This window comes from Castor canadensis, chromosome 1 (assembly GCF_047511655.1).
Source record: "Castor canadensis chromosome 1, mCasCan1.hap1v2, whole genome shotgun sequence".
NCBI classification, from domain to species: Eukaryota; Metazoa; Chordata; class Mammalia; order Rodentia; family Castoridae; genus Castor; species Castor canadensis.
Genome location: NC_133386.1, coordinates 172,535,840 through 172,547,977, shown reverse-complemented (window position 1 = coordinate 172,547,977; position 12,138 = coordinate 172,535,840). Strand labels below are relative to the sequence as shown.

The 12,138-nt window shown below is 37.8% G+C and overlaps 1 protein-coding gene across 5 annotated transcripts in view; it reads right to left on the bottom strand.

Moving 5' to 3' along the window:
* Positions 1–12,138, bottom strand: part of Trim44 (tripartite motif containing 44) — a 186,342-nt gene that overhangs the window by 130,542 nt on the left and 43,662 nt on the right. The gene's annotated exons all lie outside the window — the stretch shown is intronic.

Genomic DNA, 12,138 nt, shown 5'->3' with positions numbered 1-12,138 from the left:
GCTTCTGTTCATCAGAAGAAATGGTCTCTAAACTGAAGAGAACACCCACAGAGTGGGAGAAAATATTTGCCAATTATACATCAGACAAAGGACTGATAACCAGAAGATACAGGGAACTTAAAAAACTAAATTCTCCCAAAACTAATGAACCAATAAAGAAATGGGCATGTGAACTAAACAGAATTTTCTCAAAAGAAGAAATTCAAATGGCCAGAAAACACATGAAAAAATGCTCACCATCTCTAGCAATAAAGGAAATGCAAATTAAAACCACACTAAGATTCCACCTCACCCCTGTTAGAATAGCCATCATCAGCAACACCACCAACAACAGGTGTTGGCGAGGATGCGGGGAAAAAGGAACCCTCTTACACTGTTGGTGGGAATGTAGACTAGTACAACCACTCTGGAAAAAAATTTGGACGCTACTTAAAAAGCTGGACATCGATCTACCATTTGATCCAGCAATACCACTCTTGGGGATATACCCAAAAGACTGTTACTCCAGAGGCACCTGCACATCCATGTTTATTGCGGCACTATTCACAATAGCCAAGTTATGGAAACAGCCAAGATGCCCCAGCACTGACGAATGCTTTAAGAAAATGTGGTATCTATACACAATGGAATTTTATGCAGCCATGAAGAAGAACGAAATGTTATCATTCGCTGGTAAATGGATGGAATTGGAGAACATCATTCTGAGTGAGGTTAGCCTGGCTCAAAAGACCAAAAATCGTATGTTCTCCCTCATATGTGGACATTAGATCAAGGGCAAACACAACAATGGGATTGGACTATGAGCACATGATAAAAGTGAGAGCACACAAGGGAGGGGTGAGGATAGGTAAAACACCTAAAAAACTAGCTAGGATTTGTTGCGCTTAATGCAGAGAAACTAAAGCAGATACCTTAAAGCAACTGAGGCCAATAGGAAAAGGGGACCAGGAACTAGAGAAAAGGTTAGATCAAAAAGAATTAACCTAGAAGGTAACACCCACGCAAGGGAAATCAGTGTGAGTCAATGCCCTGTATAGCTATCCTTATCTCAACCAGCAAAAGCCCTTGTTCCTTCCTATTATTGCTTATTATCTCTCTACAACAAAATTAGAGATAAGGGCAAAATAGTTTCTGCTGGGTATTGGGGGGGGGGAGCGGGAAGGGGTGGAGTGGGTGGTAAGGGAGGGGGTGGGGGCAGGGGGGAGAAATGAACCAAGCCTTGTATGCACATATGAATAATAAAAGAAAAATGAAAAAAAAAAAAAGAAGCAAAGACAAAAACCACTTGATCATCTCAATAGATGCAGAAAAAGCCTTTGATAAGATCCAACATCATTTCATGATAAAAGCGCTAAGAAAACTAGGAATAGAAGGAAAGTTCCTCAATATTATAAAAGCTATATATGACAAACCTACAGCCAGCATTATACTCAACGGAGAAAAACTGAAACCATTCCCTCTAAAATCAGGAACCAGATAAGGATGCCCACTATCTCCACTCCTATTCAACATAGTACTGGAATTCCTAGCCAGGGCAATTAGGCAAGAAGAAGGAATAAAAGGAATACAAATAGGTAAAGAAACTGTCAAAATATCCCTATTTGCAGACGACATGATCCTATACCTTAAAGACCCAAAAAACTCTACTCAGAAGCTTCTAGACATCAATAGCTACAGCAAGGTAGCAGGATATAAAATCAACATAGAAAAATCATTAGCATTTCTATACACTAATAATGAACAAACTGAAATAGAATATATGAAAACAATTCCATTTACAATAGCCTCAAAAAAAAAAATCAAATACCTAGTTGTAAACCTAATAAAAGATGTAAACAAGTTTTCTTTACAATGAAAACTGTAAACTTCTGAAGAAAGAGATTGAGGAAGACTATAGAAAGTGGAGAGATCTCCCATGCTCATGAATTGGTAGAATCAACATAGTAAAAATGTCAATACTCCCCAAAGTAATCTACATGTTTAATGCAATTCCCATCAAAATTCCAATGACATTCATTAAAGAGATTGAAAAATCTACTGTTAAACTTATATGGAAACACAAGAGGCCACGAATAGCCAAGGCAATACTCAGTCAAAAGAACAATGCAGGAGGTATCACAATACCTGACTTCAAACTATATTACAAAGCATTAACAATAAAAACAGCATGGTACTGGCACAAAAACAGACATGAATACCAGTGGAACAGAATAGAGGACCCGGATATGAAGCCACACAACTATAACCAATCTGTCTTTGACAAAGGCGCTAAAAATATACGATGGAGAAAAAGCAGCCTCTTCAACAAAAACTGCTGGGAAAACTGGTTAGCAGTCTGCAAAAAACTGAAACTAGATCCATGTATATCACCCTATACCAAGATTAACTCAAAATGGATCAAGGATCTTAATATCAGACCCCAAACTCTTAAGTTGATACAAGAAAGAGTAGGAAATACTCTGGAGTTAGTAGGTATAGGTAAGAACTTTCTCAATGAAACCCCAGCAGCACAGCAACTAAGAGATAGCATAGATAAATGGGACCTCATAAAACTAAAAAGCTTCTGTTCATCAAAAGAAATGGTCTCTAAACTGAAGAGAACACTCACAGAGTGGGAGAAAATATTTGCCAACTATACATCAGACAAAGGACTGATAACCAGAATATACAGGGAACTTAAAAAACTAAATTCTCCCAAAACTAATGAACCAATAAAGAAATGGGCAAGTGAACTAAACAGAACTTTCTCAAAAGAAGAAATTCAAATGGCCAGAAAACACATGAAAAAATGCTCACCATCTCTAGCAATAAAGGAAATGCAAATTAAAACCACGCTAAGATTCCACCTCACCCCTGTTAGAATAGCCATCATCAGCAACACCACCAACAACAGGTGTTGGCGAGGATGCGGGGGGAAAAAGGAACCCTCTTACACTGTTGGTGGGAATGTAGACTAGTACAACCACTCTGGAAAAAAATTTGGACGCTACTTAAAAAGCTGGACATCGATCTACCATTTGATCCAGCAATACCACTCTTGGGGATATACCCAAAAGACTGTTACTCCAGAGGCACCTGCACATCCATGTTTATTGTGGCACTATTCACAATAGCCAAGTTATGGAAACAGCCAAGATGCCCCAGCACTGACCGAATGCATTAAGAAAATGTGGTATCTATACACAATGGAATTTTATGCAGCCATGAAGAAGAATGAAATGTTATCATTCGCTGGTAAATGGATGGAATTGGAGAACATCATTCTGAGTGAGGTTAGCCTGGCTCAAAAGACCAAAAGTCGTATGTTCTCCCTCATATGTGGACATTAGATCAAGGGCAAACACAACAAGGGGATTGGACTATGAGCACATGATAAAAGCGAGAGCACACAAGGGAGGGGTGAGGATAGGTAAGACACCTAAAAAACTAGCTAGCATTTGTTGCCCTTAACGCAGAGAAACTAAAGCAGATACCTTAAAGCAACTGAGGCCAATAGGAAAAGGGGAACAGGTACTAGACAAAAGGTTAGATCAAAAAGAATTAACCTAGAAGGTAACACCCACGCACAGGAAATCAATGTGAGTCAATGCCCTGTATAGCTATCCTTATCTCAACCAGCAAAAACCCTTGTTCCTTCCTATTACTGCTTATACTCTCTCTACAACAAAATTAGAAATAAGGGCAAAATAGTTTCTGCTGGGTATTGAGGGCGGGGACGGGGAGGGGGCGGAGTGGGTGGTAAGGGAGGGGGTGGGGGCAGGGGGGAGAAATGAACCAAGCCTTGTATGCACATATGAATAATAAAAGAAAAACGAAAAAAAAAAAGAGGCACAACACCTGCTGAACTGAAATGATAAAAACCAATTCCCATTTTTACTAAAAGTAAAGTGAAATCATTGAAATGAACAGCAGAAAAGCAAACTGAAGAAAAAGCACTCACTAGCACATAAAAGATGAAAATTCTGTGGCTCTTTCAAAGTCTAAAATAAATTTCCTATAGATGAAAAAAAAAAAAAAAAAACAAGCTGAGAATCAAGAAAGCATCGAAGCTCAACCTGCAATCTCAGCTGGTTAGGAAGATCTAGGTTTGAGCCTGGCCTGGGCAAAAAGTTAGGGAGAACTCCAAACAAACTGGGCATAGTGGTACACGTCTGTAATCCCAGCTAAAATCAAGGCACATGTAGGACTGTGATCTGAGCCCAGCCCTGGCAAAAAGGCTAGAAACTTTATCTGAAAAAACTAAAAGCAAAAAGAGCTGGGGGTGTCACTCAAGTGGTAGAGAACTTGCCTAGCAAGGTCAAAGCCATGAGTTGAAACTCAGAAACAAGAATAAATAAATAAAATATAAACTTTTGCTTCCATTGCTTGCTTGCTATATTACCCTAGTCAAGTTGTTTTGCCTTTCTTAATGCCAATTTCTTAATTTGTAAAGTGGGATAATAACTGATTCTATACCATAGGATGAATGCAAGGATGAAATAAGGCTTGCAGCTATGAGAAATAGTGCCTAAGACACATGATACACTTAATAAAGTTATTCACTAATATCAGTAGCAATTCAGCGTGATTAAGAAGCTACTATACTCTGCTAAAGATAAAAAACAAATAATAGTAACCTAACCTAGGTGTTCCTAATCAGGAGCAGGGGAAACAGGGAGATAGAAAATACACTGACTGTTAAGACTCTTCCGAACACATAAACAGAATGCTCTGAGGATCAAAAGGAAAGTGATGACTATTGCCTGTCCTGGAGAAGTTAGAAAAGCCTCACAGAAAAGGTGGCATTTACATTGCCACTTTAGAGATAAGTAGGATTTTCCCAGGCTGACGAAAGAGAAAATAGGAAAGAACAGTGAATCAGCAAGAGCAAAGGCATGGTGATCGATCAATAGATAGACAGATAGATAGGCAGACACACAGATATATTATAGATAGACAGATACAGATGTATAGCTTAAGAAACTGAGTTCTGCGGGAACTAGAGAATGGGTAAGGGGGTGGGGGTGGGGCCAAGGATGGCATGGTTGAGAGTGCAACTTGAGATAAAGGCAGACAGCCAGGGAAGCAAGCCTATAAAACACAGTTGTAGCCAGAAAGGGGACTGAACTCAGACTATGCATTGGAGGTTGAACAGAAGTGCATTTTAGCAGACTACCAAGGATTTGCTATAATGGTAAGGGCAGAAATCATCCAAACTCAAATGAGATGGATGTGGGGTGAGTGGTGGAGGAGGATAGAGGGATAGAAGCTTTCTTTGCATTCTGATCAGCTAGTATGTCTCACAAGAACTACAAAAATAGCAAGAAAAATATACAATGTAAATTTCATATGTGTAACATACTACACATGACATAATTAAACCTCAACACAATTTTTCAATTAACTTTGAATGTTTAAGCTAATTACCTAAGAGAACTTTATGGAAAAAAATGTACACTTTTCTCCCATGATTTAGAACAGTAAGTCTTCCTCACAGTCACATATCTTGGTACAATGGTTAAGAGATGGGATTTCTTATCAGGCATGAGGGCACACATCTATAATCCCAGTACTTGGGGATAAAGGAGGATCATTAATTTGAGATCAGTCTGGACTATGTAGAGACACACTGGGAAGGTGGGGTTGGATTTATGAGTTATAAAAACAAAGCCTCAAATTAATTCCAACAGTAAAGCTTTTGGCAAATTTACTCAACTTTTCCAAGATTCACTTTCCTCATCTACACACGGAGAGCCAAATTCTTACCTCTAAGAGTCACTACAGGGACTGAAATGAGAAATCTATGTAAAACACTAAACAAGTAAAAGTGCTGGACAAACAGTGGTCATTACTGTACTCATTCTGAAATACTAAATAAAAACATAGGAAAGGACAGAGAAGACAGGACACAAGACTTTGCCTTATGTTCACCCATTTCCACTGTTTATACACCTGTACTTCATCTCAGAAATTACTATCACACAGCATGGGGAAGGGCAGGGTGAGAATTTTACCACTGAAGGGATGAGTAAAAGAATAAAAGAACAAATATACACTTGAGTTACAGTACCACTGTGACCAGGTCAGCAGACATTCATATGACTGTCAACCAGCTGTGAAAGATGTGCATGTGCTGTTCCTGCAACCCAAAAGGTATGCATCTATTCTCAGAGCCTCGGTAATTCCTACCTTTTTAAGATCAAGTCTTACTGAGAAACCTCCTCACTAAGAGCCTGAGTGGGGTAAACCTCCTTTGCCCTCGGTATCCGGTATCTGAAGAGTTCACTCACTATGTTTCCCTCTTGGATTTCAATTGTTTGAAAAAAGAAACTTTTGTTCATCTCAGTATTCAAACTTAACACAGCACAAGTTACACAGTAAATAATTACTCAAGAAAAGAGCACCAGCACAGCAAGACACACTAGGATTTAAGATTAATTTCTACTTCCATTATGACTTAGTCTGGCTTCAATAATACTAAAAATGGCTGGGTACAGTGATTCATACCTGTAATTCCAGCCACTTGAAAGATGACAATTGAGAGCTTCAGGCCAGCCCAAGCCAAAAAAATTTCTCAAGCTCCCATCTGAACCAATAAAAGCTGGGTGTGGTTGGTGGTTCACACCGTCAGCCCAGCTGCTCAGAAAGCATAAACAGCAGGATCATGGTCCATGACAGTCTGGGCATAAAGGTGAGAAACTATTCAAAAAATAACTAAAGCAAAAAGGACTAGGGGCATGGCCAAGTGGTAAAGCACCTGCCTACCAAGTACAAGGTCCTGTGTTCAAATCCCAGTACCAACAAAACAAAAAGATATTAGAAGTGAGTCTGTTAAATACCAACTTGCACTTAAATGTCGTTATATTAAGCAGTGCTCCCAAATCCCTCTGAAGAGCATTCTGAATGTTGTTGGTTGGCAGGCTACACTCTAGTACAACCTCTCATTTCTACTTCTATCAGTGGAAATGTTCACTAAGACTCAAACAAATTTAAATCCCAAATCTGTTTAGTAAGCTGAATTTTTTCATTTAATTAAATGAAAAAAGGAGTTCAAGAGACAATTGTTGCTTTCATGAGGATTCGAATGCTTTCACAGCATTCAATAAGGATGAGCTACTTAAAAATTGGTGACAATTTTGACTACAGATGAACCAAAGTATTAGAAAAATTAAATTATAAAAAAAAAAAAACCTAAGATTCTAGGGCTGGAGATACAGCTCAGTGGCAAAGTGCTTGCACCTAGCCTGCACACAGCCTTGGATTCAATCCCCAGCACTCATTAAAAAAAAAAAACCCTAAAAAACAAAAACCTAAGATTCTTCATTTGTTTGAATAGTATCCCTTTCAGTATACAAAAATTGACCATTTTAAGTGGTATAGCACACATGTAGTCTCCACCAAAAACATGACATTCAACTCCAATTAACGAATTCATATTTTCAAAGAAAAAGCCTTGACTCAGAAAAACAAATGTATGGGCTCTGCATTTATCATTTGAATGACTTTTATATCTAAATCAACTTTTTTTCTAGTATACCTCATTGCAACTCAGTGCTCTTTCAAAAACTGGATAGAAGATGAAATGCTTATGACATACAAATAAAAATAAAATCATTTTAAATATTAAAAGTGAAAAAAACATTTTAACACTTAACTTTGGTAAATGAGTTTTACCCAAGAGTTGTTTAAAGAATTTTCAAATGATGTAATTAAATCTGTCAAGAAAGGGTGAGAAAGTCAGAAAACAGAGAAGGGAACTCTTCTCAGCTTGTTTCATGAGGCCAACGAACATAAATTTAATATCAAAATCCGACAACAGCATTATGAAAACTAAAATTGCAGACCAATATCCCTCATGAACAAAGACATAAAAATCATCAACAAAATGTTAGTAAACTGAACTCAGATATACATCATGACCAAGTGAGAGTTCATCTCAAGAATGCAAGGTTGGGTTAATATTGTAAAATTAATCATGTAAATTAACAGAATGGAAAAACCTACATAATCATTTCAACAGATGCAGAAGAAACATCTGACAAAACTCAACATTGGGAACAGAAGGGAGCTTCCTCATTTGATAAGAGTATTCACAAAAACCATCATACCAAAAAGTAACGTATGCCAGGCATGGTGGCTTGCACCTATAATACCAGCTACTCAGAAGGCAGAAATCAGAAGGAATGTAATTGAAGACCAGCCCAGGCAAAAATGGGTTGGTTGAGCCCCATCTCAACCAATGGCTGGGCATGATGGCATGCACCTATAATCTCAGCTACACAAGGAAGCATATACAGGAAGACTACAGTCCAGGCTGGCCAGGGCATGAATGTGAAGCCCTATTCGAAATATCGATAGCTATCAAAAGGGCTAGAGGTGTGGCTCATGCGGCAGAGTGCCTGCCTGGCAAGAGCAAAGACCCTGTACCCCCCATAATATACTGAATGCTTTCCCTCTAAAACAGTAAACAAGGCAAGGATGTTCGCTTTTATCATTTATATCATAGCAGTCATAGTCATTGCAGTAAGGCAAGAAAAAGAAATAACCAGCATAGAGATTGGAAGAGAAGAGATAAAACTGTGTGACTGCAGATGACATGAGTACTGATGTATAAAATCCTAAATAATCTATAAAACTACTATTATAACTAATAGGTGAATTTGGCAAGGTTACAAGACACAAGGAAAAAAAAAAAACACATACAAACTGTAAACCGAGCATAATGATAAGCACCTGAAGTCCCAGGTACTTCGGAGGTTGAGGCAAGAGTGTTACTTGAGCCCACAAGTTGGAGGCCAGCCTGGGCAATATAGCAAAAGCCAGTCTCTAAATTAAATAAATAAACAAATCTGAAAAATAAAATTTAAAAAAATAGAATTTTAAAAAATTCTACTTTCAATAGCATCAAAGACACTAAATACCTAGGTATATGTGTGTGTGTGTGTGTGTATATATATATAAAATATATATATTATATATATATATATTTTTTTTTTGCAGTACTGGGGTTTGAACTCAGGGCCTAGGGTCTCCTAAACTATTTTGCCCAGGCTGGCTTGGAACTGCAATACTCCTGAGTATTTAGGATTACGGGCCTGAGCTACTGGCGCCCAGCCCTAGGAACAAAATTTAACGAAAGCCACTCAAGGCCTTTAAATGAAGACTTTAAACCATTTCTGAGAGCCTGATAATCAGAATTACAAATAGAGACAAATATCATGTCCACTTGAATTGTTGTTTCCCTTAGCTGCTCTGTTTTCAAAGCTTTTTCTTTCTGCTTAGTTTTCATTTTGACATGTTTGATTTTTGACATGTCTGGGTGATTTCCTGGAGTTTATATTATTGGGTTTACTCAGCTTCTTAAATCTGTAGTTTTATGTTTTTCAATCAAATGTTGGAAATTCCAATTTATTATTTCTTCAACCATTTTTTAGTCGTACATTCCTTCCCCCTTACCATGTATATTATATCTTTCATTATTGTCCCAGAGGCCCCTGAGATCAGGTTCAATTTTTTTTTCAGTCTTTCCTGCTTGGTTAGTTAGACTGGATCACTATCAAGTTATCTTCAAATCTACTCTCTTCTCTCTTCCAGTGAATTTTTTGTCATTCTTTTTTTTTCCCCCCCCAGTGCTGGGGGATGGAGCCTGGGGTCTCACTCATGCTAGGCAAGAGCGCCACCACTGAGCTTTATCAATTACTGTATTTTTCAGTTCTAAAATGGTCCATTTGGTCTTTTGGGTCCTTTTTTTTTTTTTAATGTTTTCTATTGCTTTGCTAATATTTTCTATTTTTCACTTGCTTCCACAGTGTTGGTAAATGCTCCTTGACACACTTTATTATAGCTGTCCTTGTCTGATAATTCTAACATCTGTGTCATCTTGGTGTTGGCATGAAGTAATTCTTTTCTCATTAGAGTTAGGATTTTATTAGTATAATGAGTAAGTTTTGACTGTACCCTGGACATACTGAGTTATTTTAGAAGAATATGGCTCCTTTTAAACCTGTTTTAGCAGATAGTTAACCTGTTTAGGCTCAGGATGCTTATGTCCTGGATTACTTTTGTGGATTGTGGTTCAAATGTTAACTTATTGTATAAAGCCTCCATAGTGCTATTCTAGTCTGATCCACTCACCTACAGTCTCCATAGAGCTAGCTGAGGAGAATAAGCACAAGCTCATTACTACATGATAAGAGAACAAGACAGTTGTGCCCACTGACCCAGGTAGAGATGGGCAATGTGTAATTAATGCAGGGGTAAGAAGGAGGAGTTAGAGCTCTAGCTTTGATCTCCTTCCTTATGGTAACAGCAGGTAGTAATAGTCAAGATTTCACCTACAGGTGCATGGCCGATAGGCATTACTACTAAGAGAGCCGGGGTAAAGGCAGAAATCAGTTTCAACATAGGCTCCATGGAAAAATAAAGACCTTGTTTCTGCTGGGAAAGGCATAAAACATTTTTAGCCTTCTGGCTCCAATGCAATATCTGGGGTTGGAGAGGAGTGCAGTTTTTTCTTCATGTATTCACCTGCAGAATAGGCAGGTATAGTCAAAAAGGGTTTTGTGCAGTTGGATCACACTTTTCATAGTCCTTTGGCAGAAGAGAGCAGATTTTCTTGGGGATTTTCTTGTCTGGGTTCAGTTTGCTGAACACTCAGGCCAGAATACATAGAAAGCAAGGAAGCACCCAAGTAGTTCTCTGCCTTGTAGTTCTTTACATTCCAAGGTCCCCAGTATGTCATCTCTACTCACCTTTAAGAATCTTCTGTTAGGTGAATTTTGTACTGGAATTTTTGCTATAATTAGTGGAAGGAGTAAAACAGAATGTTTTTTGGTTCTTGTTCAGAACCAGAAGTTCTATTTTGTTTTAGCACTAAAAATAAAATGGATTGATGAGTGGAAGGTTGGAAAGATGGCTAGAAACATAATGAATGAGTATGGAAAAATGTTAATGGATTAGAATCTAGGTAAGAGGTATATGGGTCTAATCTGTAAAATCCTTTCAACTTTGCTTTATGTTTAAAGTTTTTCATAAGAGTGTTGGAAAGGAAATTGCTTGGTTAAATTCAAAATGCAGATGGATTTTTAAAAATTCTATACTATGCAAAGGGAAGAAAAGAATATCTGTTGAGTGAAAGAGATTTGCTTTAACCAGTAAGTTACCAGGTTAACTGGAACAAGAAGCTATTAGATGATAAAAGCTCTCAGAAAATGCTCTAGCCAGCAGAATAATACTACTCATTTTTAGTAGCTTATTTTGTCCAGTCTGGTCCTTAAACCTTGTCAGTTTTGCATCCCCTACAGTAATTTCATCAGTTGAGGTGCTTAAAGAAGATTTAATGTTGGAGCGGGACTAAATTCATTATTTAGTATGAAAATAAAAGAGAGTGGGCTATGTTGCAAACCAAATCTTTATTTCTGAAAGAACAGTCAAATCAACAGACAGAATAAATGCAAGGGTGCAATTTGAGGGGGAATTTGAGGCAGCTATGCTTTTGACTCCCTGAGTTAACTTTACTTGAACTTTGTGAAGACACAAAATGACTACCTCTATATTGTAAAAGGTTTTAGATAAGCAAGAACCCTGAATTTTCCTAATGTTCCCCCTCAGACACAAATGGAATACTGCCATATAATACATAGTAGGAGAAAACACAGGCATTGGATTAGGACAAATTTAAATCTAAATCTTGGTTCTATTTTCAACTAACTAAATGATACTAGGTCAGTATCTCTGTAGTTCTTTGTACCATCTGTAAAACAGAGTTGATGAATGCTGACATTAGGGTTAAATGATGAATATAAAATTCTCTTGCATATCTAGAAAGTTACTCAGGCACACATTTTCCTAATTTTAGGAATATGAACTGAAAAGAATAAGAGTTATTCTTTTCACACACTGATTAAAATTAATCAAGAGTCCTAGATGGGTGCAAAAGATTATGGTCCAATGGTCTCTTGTTCTTGTCAGACTGGCTTGGACAACACCTATCTCCTGGATCACACCTTAGCTCTTCTGTTTGCCAGTATATTCTGTGTCTAGGTTAAAACTGCCAGTTAAGGCTGAATACAGTAAGTCAGCAATAATCCTGGAAAATGCATAGGACTCTTCTAGGTTTTCTTCTAAAAACAGCTACCCTCAACCTGTCTGGCATACTTA